Genomic DNA, 14,417 nt, shown 5'->3' on the forward strand with positions numbered 1-14,417 from the left:
AAGCCCCCCCCCCCCCCCGAGATTTTGATCTAATCTTTTTTTTTCAAAGAATACAATCAGATTTAAGCTGTCTTTAGGCAGATGGCTAGAGAAAAATCTTGTTTGTTTACAGTTTTCTACTTATTTAATTAAATGCTTAATATCAATGCATGTTTATTAAGAATAATGGCTTACCATGTTTTTTGCACATATTGAATGCTATTTCATGGCAATGTCATCAAAATAGTTCTAGGAACTATCAGTTAGTACTTAGCAATATTTTAAAGTGTGAAATTTTTGCAAAAGTACTTCAGCGGGTAGAAAATCCATTTTATTATCTTGACCAATGAATTTCTTCTTTAAAAGGGAGATTGGAATCATTGCCTGAGATTGAGTATACCTTCCCAGGAAACATATATATGTATTCTAACAAAAAAGGGAACGTCTACTAACCTCATCAGTACATATTGACTGCTTTTCAGTGGTTCTCAAAGGTACTAATACAGTTAGGAAGCATTTGAAAATACCCAGGGGGAGGATATTTTTGCTTATTCTAATTATTAATGAATTAACAGACATTTAATATTGGATGTTGGCTGGCTCTGTAGCCTAGTGATTAAATGATTCGGATCCCACATAGCTGACTGTGGTTCAAATCCCAGCCCCAACAGCTTAAGATACACATCAGGCATGTGCGTGCATGCCCGAAGTCCTGACAGGATGGAGGACAAGGGATGCTATTGGAGGGATGCTTTCCCCATCTCCTTCTCTGTCTTGTTCTGTCTATCTGGTGAGCTCACACATCCTCTGGCAATTTTAAAAAAAATATTGGAGTTCTATTAATCCTGCAGTATGAAAACTTGTCTCTCATCCTGCAAGAATTTCAAATTCCTCACCAGGCGTTGGGTAGAATAAAATCTATTTATTTTTATCAGAGCCTAGAAATGAATCTGATTTTTACATATAAGCACACAACGAACACACACTTTTTGACATAGTTTTAGTATACAAGGAATTTTCTAGGAATGTTACTAACTATACACATTGGTAGAAGGTTGACAATTATATTTTTGTTTTGTTTTGAATTTCCCAAAGTTATACAGTTATATCACATCACTGACGTGATCCTGGTATTTGACTCAAGAATCCTTCGCAGCTCTCCTCCGCTTGTGTAGCTGTTATTCTCACAATGATTCTTGCAATCTTTTGAATACTTTAGAATGTCTTCTGTTATCATGCCTGAGTGCTACCATATAGAAATTTATATTATTTCAGCATGTGTCTTTAAGCATGATGTTAGAGGTGAGGTATTATACTGATTTAAAGATTTATATGGATAGATAATTTATGTTGTTTATAAAATTTAAGCTAATAAAAGGAGTACTATAGAATATTTATTATTTAAAAGTTCTTTGGGACAACCCAGTGACTTAGAAAGTTTTGTGTGCATCAGAATCTACTAAAAATCTTATTAAAATCCAGATAACTAGACCCTGTCCCCAGAGTTTCCGATACAGTAAGCATGGGAGGGAGCCCAATTATTTGCATTGCTGACAAGGTATCAGGTAATGCTGATGCTGCTAATCCGCATTTCACACTTTCAAAGCAGCTGGTGTAATAGATTGGGAACCTGATTAGAGCTAAGCAACACTGATATCAGTGGGGTACCACTTTACATTTATGTTGAATTCGTAGCTATCTACTGTCCAAGATATTAACTAATCTAAATTTTCTTTGATAATTTGAACAAAAGCATATACAAATTATTTTGTTGTATCAAAAATAATCTACATATAACTTACTTTGAATGGTCAGTATACACACACACACACACACACACACACACACACACACACACGGGCTGGAAAATCATTCTGTTAAAGCAATTTCAGGCCCAGGCTAGTAGTGAAGTCAGTAACTGTAGTGCTGGAAGCCATGCTAACCCAAAGGTTTGAACTTCCAGGTCAGCCTGAAAACATGCTAGGAGTGGGCCCAATATTCTGACAAGCTGGAAGCTTGGGAAAGAGGATCACAGTGTGAAGAAATCTCGTTGACGGTCCTTTGTTTCTCTTTCTGTGCATGTGCAAGTCAATGCATAAAGTACTAAAAAAAGTTCACAATTCTTTTGGAAAATAAGGAGTCTACCTGGGATATCATACATCCAATTAGGCTATGGAGTAGTCTTGCTGACGTTTACTAGGACTGAGAAAAAAAAATGGCCTCCATCTTTCCTTATGCAGAGAACACAGAAAAGAAAGAGAAAGAAAGAAAGAAAGAAAGAAAGAAAGAAGAAAAATTAAATTTATATCTACACACACACACACACACACACACACACATACACACACAAGCTTGCTTTATTCAGCAGAAAAAGATTTTGTTGTTGATGTGTTGTGATCATAGACTTAAGTGGCAGATGTTAAATTGAGTGTGTGTGTGTGGGGGGGAGGTGGTTGAAAGGCTTAAGAATATGTGCAAAAGATGTGGGAAGGTAATCTTGGTAAGGGCTAGAGAACGTGTCTCAGACAGATAAAGCAATGCAAGGGCCAGGAGAGAGTGAATATTCTGCTGTCTGAGAGGACAGCGGCACTGCACAGTTTTGACTGTCTTCAGCTTGCCCTTGTCCTCTTTTGGTATTCTTGGTACTATCATGAGTTTAAGTGACTAGAGTATAGAATGTGCACTGTGTAAGTTCACATCAACATTTGGTATTAGTTCTCTGATTGCAGTTTGAAAGAGGAGCAGGATACTTATTGATCGATGACTCCTTATATAAGGTTAACAATGTATGATATGTTTCAGGACAATTTTTATTTAAAAATGATTAAAAATGGAAAAAAGGTGATGGTACCAGTTAGTAACAGAAATATATCTGAGGACAATGTATAATCGTGCCTTTTCATATTTCCACATATATGTTAATATATTACTATGTATTTTGTATTTAAAATAACTTTTACAAAGAAAAAAGTGTCTTTCATGTATATATTTTTATAGTATTTATCATTTGAATGTGATTAGGAATCCAACTTTCATTAACTTCAGTAGAAATTACAAAATACAGGTTTAAGTTATTTTTAAATTAAATTTTTCAGGAGGAAAGGATTTGCATAGGGTGATTCATGTACTTTTATTTTTTTCAAAGTACATTTAATTTAATATCAAGAGTGCAATACAAAAAGCCCAAATACAATGAAGGAACATATTCCCCCATTAACACCAATGGCATTGTTCTTTTAACACGTGCTTGCTGGATGGAATGGGGATCTCATCAAATTTACTACTGAAAAAAAATGCAATAGGTCTAACCACAGTCAATGTGCTCGTGCAATTAGTTGTGATGTGAATGTTCTAGTGTTTCGAACAGTTTAAACCTGAAATCTGACATCACACCTTCATGTTGTGCTGTCCTCAGTAATACTATCTAAAGAAAGAATCTCTGACCTTGAAGACAAAAACCTCTGATTTAGTCAAAGCAACTGAAAAGAACAGAGGAACAACCATTAAAAATGAGGACAATATGGGACCAGCAGATTGCATAATGGTTACATCACTGGATTCTCATGTAGCTAGCTGCAGTTCCAGTCCCAGACCAGTCGGCTTAAAACTCATACTGCACGCGTGTGCGTGTGTGCCCAAAGTCTGGAGAGGAGAATGGAGAAGGGATTGTGGCATGGTCATCTCCCCTGGGGGATGATTTTTCACTTTCTGTTTCTCTTTTTCTGTCTCTCTGGTGAGCACATGAGCCCTATAGCAAAAATCTCTTAAAAAAATGAAGACACTATATGGGAAATCCTGAACACCATGAAACACCCAAATAGCCACATAATAGGTATTTCAGAAGACAAAGAAACAGGTAAAAGCATTGAAAATATCTTTTGTAATATATCAGCTGAAAACTTGCCAAATTTAGAGGCATGCACACATCAAAATTCAGGAGATACAAAGGACATCAAATAAAACATAAGAAGAGCCTCTCCAAGGGACTGGCAGGTGGCATATAAATAAATAAATAAATAAATAAAGTTATTTAAAATATTTTTTTAAAAAAAGAAGAGCCTCTCCAAGGCATATGATAACCAAATTGGTAAAAAAATAAAAGACAAAGACAGAATTCTAAAAATGGCAAAAGAGAAATACCAGTTTACTTACAAAGCATACCTCAGTAGACTAACATTAGATCTTTCATCTGAAACAATGCAAGTAAGGAAAGAATGGGAAGACATATTTGAAATTCTGAAAGAAAAGCAATTTCAGCTAACAAGATTATCTTTCAAATGGGAAGGAGAAGTAAAATTATTTCCAGATAAACAAATGCTCAAAGAATTCAACAGAATTAACCCAGCTTTTAAGGTAATACTTAAGGGATTACTATACTAGGAAAGATAAAGAGAGAAAAATAGAACCAAGAAAACACAAAACAACTAGAAAAAAAGATAAGTCCACACATATTGATAATAATGTTGAATGTTGGGACTAATGTAGTTTCAACAATTTTACACACAAGTGGGTTTAAATATAAATCCACCAGTTGTTTGATAGACAATTGTCTTCCCAGGTTTCAAATTAAATATTTATTATAACCATTACTCGTCATACGGAACTAGGTAATAGAGAAAAACTCCAAAATGTCACAGCTGAGTCTTTCTTTGGACTGAATTAAAAAAAAAAAAAGATTTTTTCAGATTATAAACTTATATCCCACAGTCCTCCACATGGAAATTACAAATTCTTCTTTCATTTGCTATGTTAAGATTACCTTTGTTGGACCAGCAGTTAGCGTAATGGCTATGTCGCTGGACTTCCTAGAAAATACTTGCAGAATAATCATTGGAGAGAGCTTCGAATGTTTACAGCATAAAGTTCAATGTTAAAGGTGGTGAATATGTTTACATCCTCCATTTGTTTATTACATTTGTTTATTATTTATTACACAATGCTTTTAAAGACCACTCTGTAACCTACAAAGATGTGTGATGATTTTATGTAAGTCATAAGTTACAAAAAATATTTAAAGAAAAGAAAAAAAGAACAAACTATTAATTAACACCACACTGACTTAAGGCTCAGTCAAGTAAAACAGCCCTAAATTAAATGGTTAAATATATGCACTACTTATACTGAATCTACTGTTTGACTATTAAAAGTTTGTTTTTAACAAATATGTCCTTTAAAGACAAAATTTATCTCATTTAAGTTTTAACCCAGAAGTTCAATAACAGACATGAAGTCCACAGTCTTATTGGCAAAACTGACATACAATGTCTTTGAGTCACGATGCTCAAGGTTAAGAGTGATTCATGGGCCATCTTTACATTTTTACATGTTCAACTCGAGTTAAAAGTCTCTAGTCACTAGTTTTTCATTCCTTCAAACTTTCTGAAGACAGAGTGTGCCACAGACATAAGACTTCTGTTTCTCCCTCTATTATTTTTTTTTCAAACAGAAACATTTCTCAACTATCTACATGTTCCAAAAGGGGAATTATTTTGGAGATGACCACTTCTTCAGAGTGGTCTGAGGGCATGACGGCTCTATCATGTGTTAACTTCCAGGCACTCAGTTCATTTGGGGCTTATTCCAGTTTGTCTTTAGCTTATGTCAGTTCACCTTTAATTTTTAGGAAAAGCAAGTTGATCACTGGGTCTACCATTCTTGATTTCAGTCGGAACACTTGCTTGAGGTACTGGATTTGAGTAGTTCACTTGCAACTCTTGTTTTCTGGTTGCTAGTTGCATTACAAAGATGTTTTCCCTGCTTGCAGATTCTTGTGGTTGTTGCTTTAGTTTTTCTGCAGGCTCCCTTAAGTCAGTGATCTCACTGGAGTTAAGATCTGTGTACTTGCCTTCCGAAACTCACACATATGCTTCATATTGTTTCCATCCTTTTGGGAAGAAGCTCTCGGTTGGTCATCTAGAATTGTTGGGCTACTGGTGTGATGGTGGCTGACGTGGCTGGATCCCACACGGCCAGTTAGAGTCCTGAAGGGTAAAAGCACGCTGGGCACAGGTACAGGCATGCCTCGAATCTGAGGAATACCCTCTAGGAGATCGCCACAGTCACCTGCCTGTGACCTGGCCCTGAGGGACAAAAGGCGAAGGGTGGCCTCCAGCCTAGCCTAATCAGGGCTTGGAGGTGTAAAGGAGAGCTGCTTCTGTGTGGCATGTCCTGGTCCTTTCCTGGAGTCTAGTCCACACCTGTGGCTGTTAGGGCTTGACTCATGTAATTTTAATACTTTCTATTCTTTTCAGAAACTGATACAACACACAATGTTAGTTATGCATATCTATTTTTATCCTCTTTCATGAGTTACAATATATAAACTTTTGCAAATATGAGCAACTCTTATTTTTTGTGTCTCATATTCTTTTTTATGCACAGTGAATAGCTATGAGTTCATATACTATAATATAAATGTAACATCTCTCCGATGAAATTTTAAGTTCCAAAGCATAACTCCTTGGAATTTTGAAAAACAAAGCAATAATATTAAAAAGAATGAGACTGATTTGATCTTACAAGTTATTGATTAAATCAAACAGCAGGGGATTTTCATTTCTTTAGTAATGTTGTTTATTTTATTAAAAAAAATATTTGAGAACAAGCTTGATGTCATTGGTGTATTGTTTCCTGCCATGAGCTTTTATGGGCTGACCCCTGGCTAACAAGCACACAATCTGAGGTGGAATCATGGATCGGTCAGTCCTGAATTCCGTTTGTGGAAGATTTTATAGCTTAGTTCTTCAATGGAAAACTTTCTGGCTTAATATGGCACTTCATGTCCCCAATTACTTTTATTCTTTTTCTTTGTCCATTTCTTTATCCTCTCTGGTTAATGAATTTTCGTGTTGGTACTTTGAGAATACATTCTTCAAGATGCTCATAATTCCTCTGGAGGTAAAAAATGATAGAGAACAGTTGGCAGTGAGAGTAGTTAAAGATAATGCCAGTGATGATAATAGCATGATGGTTTTCTAAAAATTTTGCCAGAGGGTACATGTGCTTGCTGTAGAAACAGAGAGAGAGAGAGAGAGAGAGAGTTGCAAATATGAGCAACTCTTATTTTTTGTGTCTCATATTCTTTTTTATGCACAGTGAATAGCTATGAGTTCATATACTATAATATAAATGTAACATCTCTCCGATGAAATTTTAAGTTCCAAAGCATAACTCCTTGGAATTTTGAAAAACAAAGCAATAATATTAAAAAGAATGAGACTGATTTGATCTTACAAGTTATTGATTAAATCAAACAGCAGGGGATTTTCATTTCTTTAGTAATGTTGTTTATTTTATTAAAAAAAATATTTGAGAACAAGCTTGATGTCATTGGTGTATTGTTTCCTGCCATGAGCTTTTATGGGCTGACCCCTGGCTAACAAGCACACAATCTGAGGTGGAATCATGGATCGGTCAGTCCTGAATTCCGTTTGTGGAAGATTTTATAGCTTAGTTCTTCAATGGAAAACTTTCTGGCTTAATATGGCACTTCATGTCCCCAATTACTTTTATTCTTTTTCTTTGTCCATTTCTTTATCCTCTCTGGTTAATGAATTTTCGTGTTGGTACTTTGAGAATACATTCTTCAAGATGCTCATAATTCCTCTGGAGGTAAAAAATGATAGAGAACAGTTGGCAGTGAGAGTAGTTAAAGATAATGCCAGTGATGATAATAGCATGATGGTTTTCTAAAAATTTTGCCAGAGGGTACATGTGCTTGCTGTAGAAACAGAGAGAGAGAGAGAGAGAGAGAGAGAGAGAGAGAGAGAGAGAGAGAAAGCCCTATTCCCCACAGGGGAAATGGTCACACACTCCCTTGTCTTCTATTGTCATGTGGAGTTCAACTGCCTTAAGCACCATGCCTCAGGCCCATAATGTGCCAATTAAAAAGCCAATATTTATTGTGCTCCTGCCATGTGCCTGGAACTGTGCTCAGAAATTTATATTTTTATATTATCTAATTTAATCTTGATAACTCTATGAGGTAAAAATAATTTTAGCTAGCATGCAGTCAGTATTGTAAGTACTAACAATTTATATGAACTAATATGGATTATCTAAATTGGCTTAATATAGGATGCTATAATGACTAAAGTCCAAATATTCTTTTAAAATCATTAAAATGCTACATACATTACATTATAAAGTTGTCAGAATCTATTGTTAGGGAAGCCTTATATAGTAGTGATTTTTCTCAAGTTCGTTTTACACATATGAAAGCAGACATAGAGATATAAAAAAAATTATTCAGAAATAGCTAATAAGTTGCAGAACCAATATTCAAGCCCAGAGCTTTCTCATTTCTGATTTTGTGAAGGTTAACACTTTATGGTTCTGCCTAGTAATAGAAATAAAGGTAAAAATGCCAAGCGTTGAGTGCCTCTCAGAGAATGTGGAAAACAAGCCTCTACAGAATAAAACTTGAACACACACACTTTTGCCTTTCAGCATGAAATGCTGTTGGCAATATTTGAAACTCAAATATTCTCCTTTGCTGAAGGAGTAGGACAGATGTAATGAAGCGAATGAGACAATTCCCTCCTCCTGTTCTTTTCACTATTAATGGTACGTAATACATTTTTCACTGAGGTGTTTTTGTTTTTTGAAAAGCTGAGTTGACTTTCTTTTTTGGAATATTTTTCCTGGCTTAGCTTACGTGTTTGGCAGGGACACTTCCACATTTTGGTATGTTGTCATATTATGCTTTTATTCACAGGTTATTACAAGGTTTGACAAGACTAGTGTCCTAAGGTGATCTGGAAGGATTTCCTGACATGTGTGTCTGTACATGCATACACATTGTGTACTCCTAAAGATAGTACAGTTCTATCAGCCTCCAAGAGTTATTACTTTGAATTTATACTTACATTTGAAATTATAGAGAAAAATTAACTTTGAACTTGTGAAAGAGGAAAAGAACAATGTCTTACTATATCTTGTGACCTCATATTCTCCAGAGAAAAATACAGGGTCTAAACCAGATGATCTCTATAGTATCATTCCACACCATTCCCACAAATCATGTTTTACCTGCCATTAGATGAAATGAAGGTAGTTTATGACAAAACTGAGGTCTAGATAGTCTTTAAATTTAAAAATAAATGACTTAGACTTCAGCCATAAAACCACACTAAATTAAACCAACTTAGAACTCTTCTGAAGCGAACTGTAAATGAATGCATTTGTTGGTAGATATAAATTGGCTGCCATGCAGTCATTAGCAGTGGGTGATCGTTTTTTTGGATGTAATGTGGAAAGAACAGAGAGCTGTTTTGGAATGCCTTTGAAGATTTTTTTTCTTTCAGTTCAAAATATCTGAGATTCTTTACAATTTTCAGGGCAGAATGGTCTATAAATTCTGCTGCTTCTAAAAAGTCACCTACACTTCAAAATTATGGAGTTTCAGGGTACCTAAAACTGTCTTTAAAATCTACTTTCAATACAACAGAAAATTCAAATGATAAGACTAAGCAACTGACGTGATTTTATTAATTACTTTACTTGAAGCATATGCTCCAACATGATTCAAATGTTTTAAAATAAGAAGAGAAGAAAGGATAGAAAGAAGGAAGAGAGGAAATCAGAAGTTACTGAGTACGCTGAGTGTGCCAAGCATGAGTGTTGGGATCTTCGAATGTTAGAAAAGTCACGGAAATGCATAATTAGAAGGTTCAGTGAGCTTTTAATGTAGCATTAAAATGTTAAAATGCAACTTGTGGTCATATGGCATGACTGGAATTCAGGAAAAGAGCAGGGACACCCAGGGGTGTGGAGCAAGATCACATAGTTAAGGAGATAAAGCCAGAGCTCCAAGAAAAGCTTGTGTTTTAGTCCTATAATGTCAAAAACCTGTCCAGTACTCATGCTCCTCAGCAAACAGTAAATGACAGATGATGGACGGAATGTCAATCACAAGCAGTTTTGACTCTGAAGAGTTACATTTGATATTTGTATGTTCATTCATTCATCCATTTATTCATCAGCCAATTATTATCTATAATATTTGAGAACCTAGTCAGAAAACAAGTCATGGATGTTAGAAACGGAAGTTCTTTGTAGAAGGTGAGTCTTGCTATCAGAAAGTATAGAGGCCTGGGGTTGTTCAGAGGGAGCGAATGGGGCATCAGTGAAAATATGGCTTAAAACAATGAACTTTGTGCTTGGGTTTACAGGACAGACAGGGAAAAGGGGTGTTTCATAAAATGAATTCCTATCTCCAGGTGTGGCCAAGCAGCATCCTTCCTGGGAAGTACAAGGACTCCTACTTGGAGGTGGTCTCCAGCATGTTTCTCTTCTTCCTCTCTGCTGAGGGTGCTTACTGCCTTCAGCTCAAAGGGCTCTTCATGAACTGAACTCAGAGTTGCAGAGAAGGGTTGGTGGGAGGTATCAAAATTTGATGGGAATGGTAAGAAATAGGGGGGCAAGTGTATGGTTTACAGTCTGGAAAATCTACCAACTAATCATGATATACTCTTCTCATAAGACCATGCCCCTCCATCACCCACTCGGAATTTTTTTTTTTTAAACAGGTTTTTTCCTATAGGGCACGTGTGCTCGTGAGAGAGACAGAGAGACAGAAAGCAAGAAATCATCTCCTGGGGGGATGGCCACGCCACAATCCCTTCTCCTCCATTCTTCTCTTGGGATCTATGGCACACACACGTGTCCAACGTGAGTTTAAGCCACTGGGCCCGGGATTCAAACCGCAGTCAACTACAAGGGAGTCCAGCGACCCAGCCACTATGCTAACTGCTGGTCACTAGAATTGTTTCTTTTTTTTGGTAAGATATTTTGCTATAGGGTGCATGTACACACCAGAGAGACAGAGAAACAGGACATGGGAAATTACCATCCAGGATGGATGACCAGATCACAGTCTCCTCTCCTTCATTCTCCTTTCAGGACTTTGGGCATACACACACATACATGTGCCCAGTGTGAGTTTTAAGATGCTGGGTCCAGGACTCAAATCACAGTGGGCCACATGCAAGTCCAGTGCCATAACGACTATGCTACATGCTGGCCTCCCCCCACTCAGAAATCAGAAATTATTGCTCATAGACAACATAAGACATAAGGATGCCAGAAATAAGTGCAACATTATCTAGAGATCAAGAAGAATGCTATCATTCACAAGGAAATACAGTGTGATTAAAGAGTGGTATGGGAAATATGAGCATAGAACATACATGGGGTAGCACAGTGATCCTGTTTGCACCTGGGAATTTCCCTGGACGTGCCTGTGCTTATAGCTGTGATATGGCCTGACTGAGACTAGGGGGGGCGGATTGCAGTGTCAGCACCCTGGTTGGGGTGCCTCTCTCTGATTGTCCATCTTGATCTGTTTGTCTCTCTGTCTCTCATAGAAGAAATGAATTAAAAGTAACCCAAACATATATGCATATGTGTGTGTATTGTGTTTGTTCAAATAAAAATAATCTCAAAGTAAACATTTTTCCAGTGGTCAGCCTTCTGATGTTCATCAATTCTAAGTGTAATTTCAGTGTGTTTTATATGTAGATGAAAATAAAAACATTTTGTGCTGGTTTATTACATATGAGATGTTTTTTCTTTTTTTTTAAACTTTATTTATTTATTTGTTTATTTATTTATTGTAATTGACCAGAGATGGACAGAGTGAAAGCGAGAGTGAGAGAGAGAGCGAAAGTGAGAAAGCAAACTGCCAGGTCCTGCACTCAAACCATGGTCAGCCATGTGGGAGTCCAGCACCCTTAACCACCATGCCACCTGCCAGCCCCAGATATTAGATATTTTCTTAGTGATCTACATATACTGTTTTATTTTAAGAACACAGAAATTCCAAGGTATGGTGATGATCATGTGCCCTTATTTGCAGATGAGAAAATTGTAACCTAGCTCTTTCAAATAACTTCCCAGAGATCACATATTTTATTAGAGGGGGAGCTGGGATTCCAGCTAGACAGGCCACTCTAGAGTATATGCTCTCAGTTCGATATCAAAGAAGACTGCTGACTCATTTAAACACACATCAAATTTATATTTAATCATTTGAATAAAACATTCCACAAGTATGATACAATTAATTAACAAAACAGCAAAATTAGCAAATATGTTCATTTTTTTCCTTACATTTGCATTTATGAAGCAAATTGACAACTTGAATTACTCTTTGTTTTGAAATAAATGAGTAAGTGGATTATCCATCCTCATTTCTTTTATTTTTTAAAAAGAATTATTTTATTTAACTTTATTTATTTATTTTAATTTGACCAGAGAGGGACAGAGCAAAAGCAAGAGTGAGAGAGAGAAAGTGAGAAAGCAAGCTACCAGATCTGGGACTTGAACCACAGTAAGCCATGTGGGGATCCCGCACCCTTAACCATATGACCACCATGTGGGAATCCAGCGCCCTTAACCATATGACCATGGGGCTCGTCATATCACAGCTGGCTCCCCATCTTCATTTCTTAATCATACATTTCAGACAGAGTTCTTAGTCTCAGTCAAGGGATGTTGTAAGCACTCTTGACCAAAACAGACCATGCTTAATTTAACAAATGTTCAGTGGCAATACACTTTCTCTCTACTCTGACTTGATTTTGTGTGTGGTAAACAGCATTCCTTTGTGTGGTCACTGCTTAAGATGAATATATCTTTGTCCTGTGTTAACTGAGTCTTGTGAGTTTTGACTTCACTGGTACGCTGTCCTAAGAGCTGAGAAGTCCGCGATCTCTTCCAGGCAGGAGAATGGGTAACTGTACCCACCTTTTATCAAGTTAGCATCTGGGAAACTATTGCTAATGCTTTTACTTTTTAATTAATGGTTTCTGGCTATTATATTTAAAATATTTATATAATAATAAAAGCTGTGATGACAAACACAATGCCATCACTATAATTTAAATTGAAATGAACTTAAAAACTTGTACTTTTATCTTGCATATTAGCATTTTAAATAGTGATAAATACTGAATATTCATGGCTCAGCATGTTACCTCATTATTATCTTCACTAACTGCCTAATGAGGTTCCCTGAAATTTTCTTTTGATGCTAAAGGCCCTTGACCACATTGAAAACATTTTAAAATATGAAGTGATGATTGAGGGTTAAAGAAAATAATTTTAGGAGGTATGTGCAGTTTTATGCCAACATACTGATCTTTAAAACAGCCCAAATATTTTTAAGCTTCAATAATGGAAAAAACAACAAAAAAAACAGGAATGAAACAGGAAATATTTAAATTGTTATTGCCCTAGGCTTAAACTGATTCAAATAATGGTATCAAAAGCTGTATAATATTTTGGCTCTTAATATTATATAAATGGTTGAATTATATTCTTGGACTATAGACTTTCTTGTTTTGTATAGCCTTCACATTGAAGCTAATTTTATTTTTATTAGCACAAAATATTTTCCTTTAAACTCTCAGATCATTTCTCTAAAACAATATTTATTCTTTTATACTCTCCTGAAGGGAATCACCAACATTCATGGAACCTCAAAAAAATAATCCTGTTTAGAAGCAAAACAATGTCATCTGATTCTATGTCAGATGGGAAAATGGAATGTTTATTTTGAGGAGATAGCTCAAGGCATAAACTATTTACCCCAAGTGACTTGTTTTACTGTTGTTTTAAAATCAGTGAAAAGCTGATTTTAGGCTATTCTAGCAACCCTGATAAAGTCTTAATATTTATATTTAGAAGGAATGTCCTTTATATTTCCTCATTATCTTTTGGAAACATTTATATAACTATATCATCAGGAACTGATGTTAAGAAGGTAAATGTATTTACTTTTAGTCTATATTAGAATTAAATACGGAGAAAAATACACCACTTTCCAGCCCACAGACTCATTTAATCACACTGAATGCTCAACCATCACATTATGCATTTCCAAACATAATTATAGTATGACCCAACATAGTCCAAAATTCCATTTTCTAAAGCCAATGAAAACAATTTTTGGCCCAGATCCAAAGTATGCCAAGTTTTACTTGTGTATCTCAGGACTGTTTTAGCATACTAAACCCCAAAGGGTTAGCTATCTTTTGCACTCTTTTTCCTTGTCCTATTTAAGACAGAATGCTGAATTACATACTGAAGATTCTCTTTGAAAAAAAAAAAGTTATATAGTTATATATGCATACCTGTATGTGTGGCTAGACAGAGCTTTCTTTCAGTAAATAATAGCTTATAGGGGTTATTGTCTTGGTGCTTCTCCTCCATTCTCCTCTATGGATTTTAGGCATGCATGCACACCTGCCCGTTGCTACTGACCTGTCATTTTTAAGTCTCCTCAGTGGACAGAGCAGGAAATAGATATACATATACATCTAGACAGAAACATAGCTAAGAAGAGGCGTGGAGTACTCCTCAAACTCAAAATTCATAGGTAGCATTTTGCTAAAGGATAGTATGCAGTTCTTTATTACCGATCTACTTTATACAGG

Source organism: Tupaia chinensis, unplaced genomic scaffold (assembly GCF_000334495.1).
Source record: "Tupaia chinensis unplaced genomic scaffold, TupChi_1.0 Scaffold000322_1, whole genome shotgun sequence".
NCBI lineage: Eukaryota > Metazoa > Chordata > Mammalia > Scandentia > Tupaiidae > Tupaia > Tupaia belangeri.